Raw genomic sequence first — 12,205 nt, forward strand, 5'->3', positions numbered from 1 at the left:
ATACGTTATAACGTTATACCATATAACCTAATACGTTATAACGGTATACAGTATAACGTAATGCGTTATAACGTTAAACCATAAACGTAATACGTTATACCGATATACCATATAACGTAATACGATATACCGTTATACCATTTAACGTAATACGTTATAACGTCATACCATATAACGTATTACGTTATAACGTTATAACATATAACGTAATACGTTATAACGGTATACAGTATAACGTAATACGTTATAACGTTATACCATATAACCTAATACGTTATAACGGTATTCAATATAACGTAATACGACATAACGTTATACCATATAACGTAATACGTTATAACGGTATACAATATAACGTAATACGTTATAACGTTATACCATATAACGTAATACGTTCTAACTTCGTCCCATATAACGTAATACGTTTTAACGTCATACCATATAACGTATTACGTTATAACGTTATAACATATAACGTAATACGTTATAACGGTATACAGTATAACGTAATACGTTATAACGTTATACCTTATAACGTAATAAGTTATAACGATATACCATATAACGTAATACGTTATAACGTTATACCATATAACGTATTACGTTATAACGTTATAACATATAACGTAATACGTTATAACGGAATACAGTATAACGTAATACGTTATAACGTTATACAATATAACGTAATACGTTATAACGTCGTCCCATACAAAGTAATTCGTTATATCGACATCCCATATAACGTAATACGTTTTAAAGTTATACCATATAACGTAATACGTTATAACGTCATTCCATATAACGTATTACGTTATAACGTTATAACATATAACGTAATACGTTATAACGGTATACAGTATAACGTAATACGTTATAACGTTATACCTTATAACGTAATAAGTTATAACGATATACCATATAACGTAATACGTTATAACGTTATACCATATAACGTATTACGTTATAACGTTATAACATATAACGTAATACGTTATAACGGTATACAGTATAACGTAATACGTTATAACGTTATACCATATAACCTAATACGTTATAACGGTATACAGTATAACGTAATGCGTTATAACGTTAAACCATAAACGTAATACGTTCTAACGTCGTCCCATATAACGTAATACGTTATAACGTCATACCATATAACGTATTACGTTATAACGTTATAACATATAACGTTATAACGGTATACAGTATAACGTAATACGTTATAACGTTATACCATATAACCTAATACGTTATAACGGTATACAGTATAACGTAATGCGTTATAACGTTAAACCATAAACGTAATACGTTATACCGATATACCATATAACGTAATACGATATACCGTTATACCATTTAACGTAATACGTTATAACGTCATACCATATAACGTATTACGTTATAACGTTATAACATATAACGTAATACGTTATAACGGTATACAGTATAACGTAATACGTTATAACGTTATACCATATAACCTAATACGTTATAACGGTATACAGTATAACGTAATGCGTTATAACGTTAAACCATAAACGTAATACGTTCTAACGTCGTCCCATATAACGTAATACGTTATAACGTCATACCATATAACGTATTACGTTATAACGTTATAACATATAACGTAATACGTTATAACGGTATACAGTATAACGTAATACGTTATAACGTTATACCATATAACCTAATACGTTATAACGGTATACAGTATAACGTAATGCGTTATAACGTTAAACCATAAACGTAATACGTTATACCGATATACCATATAACGTAATACGATATACCGTTATACCATTTAACGTAATACGTTATAACGTCATACCATATAACGTATTACGTTATAACGTTATAACATATAACGTAATACGTTATAACGGTATACAGTATAACGTAATACGTTATAACGTTATACCATATAACCTAATACGTTATAACGGTATACAGTATAACGTAATACGTTATAACGTTATACCATATAACGTAATACGTTCTAACGTCGTCTCATATAACGTAATACGTTATAACGTCATTCCATATAACGTATTACGTTATAACGTTATAACATATAACGTAATACGTTATAACGTTGTACTATATAACGTAATACGTTATACCGTTATTCCATATAACGTATTACGTTATAACGTTATACCACATAACGTAATACGTTATAACGATATAGCGGTATTGCCCGAGCTGCCGAGCTAACTGGTCGTGCAAAGTAGTGCTTCACAAAAGTGCGGCAAGTCGGGGAGAGAAATTTAAGAACGTTTACGCCTATAGCCAAACGGTGGAAACCCGTGTCTTCTATTAAGAAGTCTAGCAACCCTACCATGAGAAGTATTGCACCAATAAAAATTATATACAAAAAAGATCAATACTACATATACATAACAACAGATACATCAAAAACAAGTCGACAAATAAACCAAGTACAGGACTGCTCAGCCACAATTGAAGTTGATATGCTAATCAACAAAGGTGCAGCTCAACAGGACGAAAGCTAGAAGGTAGCCAGGTATAACAAAAATAGAAAAATAACAGGTAATCTAGATTCGGAAAAGCAGCAACACACATTACAAAACCTCCACCAATATTTCTTGATGTGCAAATGACCCGCTTATTGATCAACTAAACATTATAGTTGGAAAGGATAATTACACAATAAAACAAACAAAATTAGAACAGGAAAAAATCCAAACAAACACACCAGAAAATTATAGGAAAGTTATAAAAGAATTAAGGGGAAAAATGCTATATTCCACACATACCAGCTCAAAACGGAAAGGAGCTACAAAGTAGTTATAAGGGGATTGTTACGTCGGGCGACCCTCTACCTAAACCAGGCCGTACACCGCGGGCCAAACGAGAACCAGATGTCCGCTCATCCTTACTGCGTACCCTCAATAGTCTCAAGGGGCCATCATAAATCCCAATAATTTGCTAGCTAAGGTCCTTCAGGCCCAACAAATGTCTTTTTTCTAAATCTCTTTCTAAAGAGTATTGTCTACTACGGCTTGACACGGGAAAGTTAGTTTTTCTCACGTACGATACTTCCTACTAGCAACTTTCTATCGAGGGCGGCTAAGACCCTTCCTAGTCCACCAACCTTCGTTTATCCAATCAGGAGCAATGTATACTGCCCTCACTTTCCTGACCAAAAATGTCATGAACAAATCCGATGGTCCCGTGCGCTGGACACACCCATCGCTAGCTTTTCTCCGACATAGCATCGTCACTGTACTTTACTTCTCCTACATCAGGTGGGTCAAGTCAACTACTTCTTCTACATCACTAGCAAAGTCAAGTATTTCTTCTACACCGCGAGAAAAGTCAACAATTAAGTACAAAATCTAACGCCTAACGTCTAAGTCTAAGCACAACGCTAGAGGAGTATAATTCACGTCAACTATCTAAGTCGGTTCTCGGTATTGTCGAAGCTGCTCTATTAAGCATCCTCGAGTGCTACTTCCACTAACATACTAAATTTAACTATAATAGCCTTGCTCTATTGTGCATATCTACCTTATATTCGTGCGATAAGTTGTGATCTGCGATTTATACCTACTCAACAGTGTAACTTAAGTGTTGGAAATATATAATTTATAATTCTGTGAATCACAGTGTTATACTAACTGAATCACCCCTATTATCTTAAGCGAAATCAGGGGATCGATCATTTCGTGGTGTCGATTGCTATAATCGTAACGGGAATTTACGACTCCCGTTGACGTCTCTCCTCGCGATTGCGTCTCCCCGTGATTGGTCGAAAATACAAGGATTACATCCAAAAATTAACACAGAAAAATTAAGTGACGAACTAGCAAAAATTGGCCATCAAACAAGAACAATAAACAACATAACAAGGTACGATACGAAGCAACCATTACCATTAATAGAACTGGAACCCAGAACCAATAACAAGGAAATTTATGAAATCAAAAAAGTTCTAAACACAATAGTAACAGTGGAACCACCACGCTACAAAAAAGATATACCACAATGCATGCGGTGCCAACAATACGGTCACACAAAAAATTATTGTAACAGAAGCCCAGCATGTGTTAAATGTGCAAAAAAACCACTTAACAATACACTGCCCATACACAGGAAAAATAGAAGAAGTTAGATGTTATAATTGTAACGGAAACCACCCAGCCAGCTATAAAAGATGTGTAATCAGGAAACAACTTCAACGTAAACTGTTTCCACCACTTCGCAATAGATCAGTCGATAACTACCAACAACAACAAAGTACAACGGATAACGAAGCAACATTGAAAGCACAAAAGGAAATAAAAGCTATAAGCAGAAACACAGATCTCCAAAGAAACCGAAGCTACGCGCAAGCAACCCAAAACATTAGACAAGCAACGCCCATAAACAATCAGAGTCAAAGCAACAACACCGAAGACGCTACAGAAATCAAAGAACTACTAAAACAATCAATCAAAAACACCGAAGTACTAAAAAAAAAATGGTAAGCGACCAAAACGCGGTCCTCAGACAGCAAACGGAACAAATTACAGTTATGCTACAACTACTTACAAACATGCTGAGCAAAAAATAAGAAATAAAAATGAACATGCTTAAAATAGCAGCCTGGAACTCTAACGGCCTACACCAAAGGGCCCTAGAAACTAAAACATTCCTGTATAACAATAATATCGATATACTACTCGTTTCAGAAACATACTTCACTATAAAAAGTTATATAAAAATACTGTACTACACCATATATGATACCAAGCATCCCTCAGGAAAACCGCAGTAGTAATAAAAAACGACATTAAACATCATTTACACAGCCAAGTTAGTAAGGAACATATACAAGCAACCACCGTTACTGTACAAACTAGCAGCAAATTACAGTTGTCAGCAGTATATGTACCGCCGCGACACAAAATTGCATCGCAAATGTGGGAAGAGTACTTTCGACACTTAGGTGACAAATATATCGCAGCTGGAGACTACAACTCAAAGCACACACTATGGGGATCAAGAATCACTACACCACGAGGTAGAACTTTGGAAAACTACATTAGAAACAATAACCTCAATATATTATCCACGGGAAGACCGACATACTGGCCGACAGACCTGAGCAAAATACCTGACCTACTTGATTTTGCAGTTACAAAGGGACTAAACGCAAATAAACTAAACATAGCACCCAGCCTCGAGCTTACCTCCGACCATACATCCATAATAATTACATACAGAAACAAACCAATACTTTACAGTAATTCAGAGACGCTATGCAATAAAACCACCAAATGGCAAACATTTAAAGAAATAATTGAGAGCAAAGTCAACTGCAACATCCCATTGAAAACACCTAAACACATCGATCAAGCAGTAACAACATTTACAGAAACTATTCAAGAAGCAGCATGGGCAACCACTATACCTGAATCAACCAACAGACAAACGAAAATAATTCCATTAGACATCCTCGAAAAAATTAGAGAAGAAAGAAAAGCGAAAAAAAAATGGCAAAAATATAGAACAAAAGAAAACAAAAAATACCTAAACAAACTTAGTAAAGGAAATAAAAAACAAAATAAAAGAACACAACAACAACGAGTTCACAAAGTTCATCGAGATAACACATGGGCAAGAAGCAACGAAGAGCAAGCTGAAGAATTTTCCAACCACCTATGCAACACATTTACACCACATAATATGAACAACAGCAACCACAATAGTCATACGGACGAGGATGCGCTAACCACTAGTACATCAACTGACAAACACTACACCATACCTAAAACAGCAGCACAAGAAATTAGAAACATAATCGAGAAAACAAAAAATAATAAAGCACCAGGAATCGACCTAATCAATGGCAAAATCTTGAAAAACCTTCCGCCAAAAGCGATAAGACAAATCACAATAATATTTAACGCAATACTAAGAATTCAATACTTTCCTAAAATTTGGAAACTGACACAGATCATAATGTTACGTCGCGTAACACTCTACCTAGCCGAGGCCACACACCGCGGGCAATATGGCAATCAGATGTCTTCGGATACTCGCAGCGTATCCTCCATAGTTTCAAGTACCTTCCATAAATCTCATAGATTTCCTAGAAAAGGTCCTTCAAACCAAACAAACATCTGTTTCCGAAGAATTTCCAAAGACTATTGTCTACCACGGCTTAACTAGGGAAAGTTAGTTTTTCTCACGTACGCTGCAACCTTCCTCCCACTAACCACTTTCTCTCGAGGGCGGTTAAGACCCTTCGTTTAACCAATTAACAACGAAGCCTATTCCCTCACTCTCTTAACTAACATCGGCACCAACAAATCCGATGGTCCCGTGCGCTAGACACGCCCATCCTTAGCTTTCCTCCGACACTGCATCGTCTTCCAAGACGGTACTGATTTTATATCCTTCGAACGGTCAACATCCTTCCACCGGGTATACACACCCGCAGATCAGTCACTCACTCATCTCGTACATACGCACCAGCGTAACTGTCCTCGTTATAAGTTGTTGGAATAAACGGTGAAATATAACTTACTCTACTGTGTCATATTCATTTAACCACCTCTGTTATCTTAACCGAAACAGGGGAACGACTACTTCGCGGCGTCGATTCACCAAATCGTAGCGAGAATTTACGCCTCTCGCTGGCGCGTTTCCCTCGCGACCAATATCATTACTTCCTGTGTTCTCTAAAATACTAAAGAAAGTAATTTACGACCGTATAAAACCAATAATAGAGAAGGAAAAATTAATACCGGATCACCAATTCGGATTCAGAAACAAACACTCCACTATAGAGCAAATGCACAGACTGGTCAACGAAATAATACTAGCACTAGAAAACAAGCAATACTGTACAGCCCTCTTTATGGACATAGAGAAGACATTCGACAAAATAAACCTCGAAAGTCTTCTACAAACAATCAGGAAACAATTCCCGGAACAAATATACCAATTAATAAAATCCTACTTAAGCAGCAGAACCTTCGTAATAAAAATTAAAGACACATACTCTGAAGTTAAAGACACCAAGGCAGGGGTTCCGCAAGGAAGCGTCTTAGCACCAATTCTATACACACTATACACGGCCAACATACCAACAACTACTAATAGCAAGATACTGACATTCGCGGACGACACAGCGGTACTAGTCAGACACACTGACCCTGCAACAGCAGTCACATCACTACAAAACATTGTAAATTCGACCAATTGCGGGGAGACGTAATCGCGAGGAGAGACGTCAACGGGGGTCGTAAATCCCCGTTACGATTATAACAATCGACACCACGAATTGATCGATCCCCTGATTTCCGTTGAGATAATAGGGGTGATTGAGTTTGTATAACACTGTGATTCACAGAATTATAAATTATATATTTCCAACACTTAGATTACACTGACGTAGAGAAATAAATAGTTAACAACTTGTCGCACGAAGATGCGATAGATATGTACGCTAGAGCAGAGCTCTTATAATGGAAATTAATGTATTAATGGACTTAGCACTATAATATATTTAGGAGAGAAGATGTATGTTCGACAACACCGAGAACCGACAAAAGATTTGCGTGAAGTATGCGACTCTCGCGCTATGTGTAGACTGCCGCGTTAGGCGTTAGTTTTTAGACTGACTGTCGCTCTTTTTCTAATACGGAAGAAAAGTTCGGTGTGGGTGTGCCCCTGTGCCTAAAGAACGCGGATTCGTTGTTCCCACTTTCGTTAGGAAAAGTGAGGGTAACGAACCGCGGTGTCGATTGGTCATGACCTGCACTACTGCTCGAAGGGATGAGTAGGAAGTCTCCTACCATCGTGGTGGATAGATGACTGTGTGCGTGAGGAAAACCTAGCTTGTTTTATTAGAGGGCTATTCGGATTTTCCTAATGGGTGCATACCCGCTTTCTCCGTGTTTTAAGTGCGCCTAATAAACCCAAGGACCTCTCTAAAAACCGACTGTGTTTCGAGAATATTTTTAAGCTTTAGAAATTCTTCAAGACAAACGGATTGAAGACACATGGCGAAACAATACAGGGAAGTGAAAATTATGGTGGGTTCTTAGGTTTATTGAGGGTCGAAGTGACGTTACGCAGGCCGGTTGTTATCCGGTCGCGCGGGCTGGTGTGCAGATGTTTTAGGCGGAGTAACAAACATATCACAAAAATAGAAAAGTGGTTTCAAGTTAAACAAATTAAAGCAAACCCCGATAAATGCAACCACATTACATTCACACTGCGAAAACAGATACCTCCAAACATTATACTGAACGGCACGCACATAATACAAACAAGGCAAGTCAAATACCTAGGACTCCACTTAGATACATGATTCACATGGAAACAGCATATTAAAGCAACAATAGACAAAATACAGATGGCAAGGAGACAAATGTACTGGCTTACAAGTCGAAAATCCAAACTAAGCATAGAAAACAAACTAAAAATATATAAAATGGTCATAAAACCAATCTGGACGAACGGATAGCACTATGGGGAACAGCAGCAATGAGCCATATAACCAAAATAGAGGCAACGCAATCGAAAATACTCAGAACAATAGTAAACGCGCCATGGTACGTTAGGAACGAGGACATTCGGAAAGACCTGGGAATACCAACGGTCAAGGAGGAGATTAACAAAAGTGCAAGAAGGCACGGAGAAAGAATAGCAACGCACCCAAACCGGCTGGCAGCGGAAACGGTCGACACATCAAGCATAAAAAGAAGATTAAAAAGGAAACACCCAACAGATCTCACAAAGGACATAACCTAACAAACACGATGATGGTATCCCGCTGGGGGTAGCCACCCACATGTTATATTAGCATACCGCTATAATATTTTACCAAATGTCCTACTGGACAAATTGTAAAATTGTAAAATAAATAAATAAAAAAAAAATTACTTTCCATCGTCTCCTCAAATGTAAGAGGACTATCTACACTACAATAATTTGCGTAAATATTATTACTATATATATGTCGGGTTTACATTAGAATTAGGGTTAGGGGCGTGAAATGAATCTTCGTTTGGGTTACACGTTGTCGTTATGCAATAGAGAAGACATTGACTAGTGCAAATACGATTATTATAGAACCGGACAAGTAACTGTGGTACTTAGGTACTCGAGAAACTAATGACAATGATCCTAGGTTCAATAACGAATCCGCGGTCGACGGGATGATAGATGAACGTACTCACAAAATCTAAATCGGACGTGTAATATTCACTGGTCGTAAAGGGTTAGGTTGGGGTTAGGTTGGGGTTAGGTTAGATTTTCATCGATGAGATCGCGAGCGAGAATGACTTTCCCGTCCCGATGATGCCACAGAGGAAAATTATAATGGGGTGTGTCTAAGGACACGAGATCATCGGATTCGTCGAGAAAAGCCTTCGTTCAGAAAGTGAGGGAAATTGGCGTTGCTGCTAATTTGTCAATCTCCATATCGGTGGTTAGAAAAAGATGCTAGCCACCCTCGAGGGAAAGTTGCTAGTGGGAGACGCCGCTCGTTGAAAAATAGGTCTCCCCTATTTTCCCATAGTTGGGACAAAGACTGTTTGTCTTTTGAAGGACTTTAGTTGGCTAAATCTTAAGATTTATAACGGGCCCTCAGGCTAGCTGAACATGTACTGCGGAGACGCATCGACATCTGGCAATCATCTTACTCGAAGAATAGGGTCTGCGTGTGGCGAGCTGCGGGACAGAGACCGTTGGAGTGTTTACTGTCGAGTGTTACAACTATTTCCTTTTTAAAGAGAGCTATAGAATTATTCCATGCCTTTGTTAGACAAAGCGTTCATCCCGTGACCGCGGCTACGTTCGGCGACTGACTGTCGCCTCGAGCCCAAGCTCTTTATCACAACTCTCGAACAATTACAATCGGATTGAATAACTACAATTGTTCAATTACAGCTATAGTAGACTCTAGGTTACAATGTTACGGGATTATCCAAAATTCCAAAGGCTCCGGTGTTCTTTCATCTCCGACATATATTTCCTGGATATTTAGTTGGTTCTTTTCTCTCGCGTTTTGATTTACGTGGTATATGCACAAAATCAATCTTAGATTTCGAATCATTTTTATTTTCTTTAACTTTTTCTTGTTCAATTTCATCAGCGCTTTCAAAGCTATCATCCGATGATTTGTCATTTACACAATCGTTATTTTCTTCATCTGATTTATCTAAACCAATACATTTTACATCTTTTTCTACGATATCAACATGTCTCGCAACTATTATTTTATCTACAAGAACGCCATAACCGACCTCATTGTAACCTAGTAAAATTCCCATATTTGCTTTCTTACAAATTTAGAAATTCTTTTCTGTTTTAGTCTTCTTAGAAACAATTTCCCTTTAGTTAATTAGTTATGGACAGTTATCGTAGCAAATATCGCGGCTAGCGCGATAGGGGTCTGCGATTTTTCATACGTGAGAATTCTTTGCTATATTAATTCACTAGCGTGCAGACGTGTCTCTAGTGCCCAGCGTAGTTCGAAAACAACACGTGTCGCCCAACCGTCGAAAGAGAACGCAGCTAAGTGTCCCTTACCCTCTAGGGTGAAGAAAATCCCACGCACCTAACCCCAACCCGAATACTAGCCTCACAGCCTCACGACTAGTTGTTCATTCCGAATTAACTAGCTCGATGATGGCCCAGCAACCGCGACCAGGCTCTCCGGAGCAGACTCGCAGCTACCCCGTGCTACCCCCCCCCGTGGCAGAAGTGCAGCAGAACTCTCCGCACTAACGACGCTAACACTACAAAGAAAAGGAAAATAGAACCAGCAACGCAAATAAACACACACAACAGATTCGCCGTATTGGAATCCTCAAACGACGCTATGGAAATCGTAGAACCGCCACCAAACCAACATTCACAGAGAATCCCCCCTCCCCCACCAATATTTGTAGACGACGTCATTGACATACAGACAATGACCAAGTCCCTAGAGAGAGATACCAACAAGGAGGAATATAACCTTAAGATAAGCAACAACAAGGTGAAAATACTACCGACGAACCCAGAAGCTTACAGAAAACTCACCAAGACACTCAGGACCCTGAACGCCAACTTCCACACCTACCAACTCAAACAGGAAAGGCCTTTCCGGGTGGTCCTACGAAACATACACCACTCAGCAGACATAGACGAACTCAAATACGAACTCTCAAAACTCGGCCACGAAGTCATCAACGTAAGTAATATAAGGCATAGAGTCTCGAAAGACCCGTTATCCTTATTCTTCCTAGACATTAAACAAAAACCGAATAACAAGGAAATATACAACATCAGTCGCCTAATGAACGCGATAGTAAAGATCGAACCACCGTGTGAAAAAAGAAATAGTGCAGTGCAAAAGGTGCCAAAGGTACGGTCATACGCAGAAATACTGCAACCATACTTTCCGCTGCGTTAAATGCGCAGGCACTCACTCCACTGACCAGTGCGCCAAATCAACGGAAACCCCAGCGAAATGCATCCACTGCCAAGGGGACCACCCTGCCAACTACAAAGGCTGCCCAGCATATAAAAAACTATACACGAACAGGTACCCTAAGCTCAGAGCAAAAGAGGTATCCAACCAAACACCCAGCCCGCCGAAATTCACGACTACCCCAACCCCCTCAACCAACCAAACACCCAGTCCTACCAAATTCATCTCCACCTCAACCTCCTATGCCCAAGCAGTACAAGGCATCCAAAATAACCCGAACAGCCAAAGGAACCTTCCCCAAAACAGTGTCCCCAACCCACCAAACGCAGACAACTCCTCAAGGCTCGAAAAGCTAATAGAGAAACAATCGGAGCAAATAAATCACTTGCTATCGCTACTAACACTCATCGTGGAAAAATTAGCACGCCCCGACTCAAAATAAAACCAAGACGCATAGCTCTCTGGAACGCCAACGTTCTAGCGCAACACAAACGTGAACTAGAACTCTTCTTAAAACACCAGCAAATCGACGTAATGCTCGTATCGGAAACCCACTTCACCGATAAGAGCTACCTGAAAATAAATGGTTACAAATTCTACCATACCCAACACCCCAGCGGAAAGGCACCGGAATAATAATCAAAGCAAGTATTAAGCACTACGAACTCCCACCATTCCAGAAAGACTACCTCCAAGCAACAAACGTAGCAATAGAAGACTGTCATGGCTCAATCACCACCTCAGCAGTATACTGCCCTC

The sequence above is a fragment of the Bombus huntii genome, chromosome 6 (assembly GCF_024542735.1).
Source record: "Bombus huntii isolate Logan2020A chromosome 6, iyBomHunt1.1, whole genome shotgun sequence".
NCBI classification, from domain to species: domain Eukaryota; kingdom Metazoa; phylum Arthropoda; class Insecta; order Hymenoptera; family Apidae; genus Bombus; species Bombus huntii.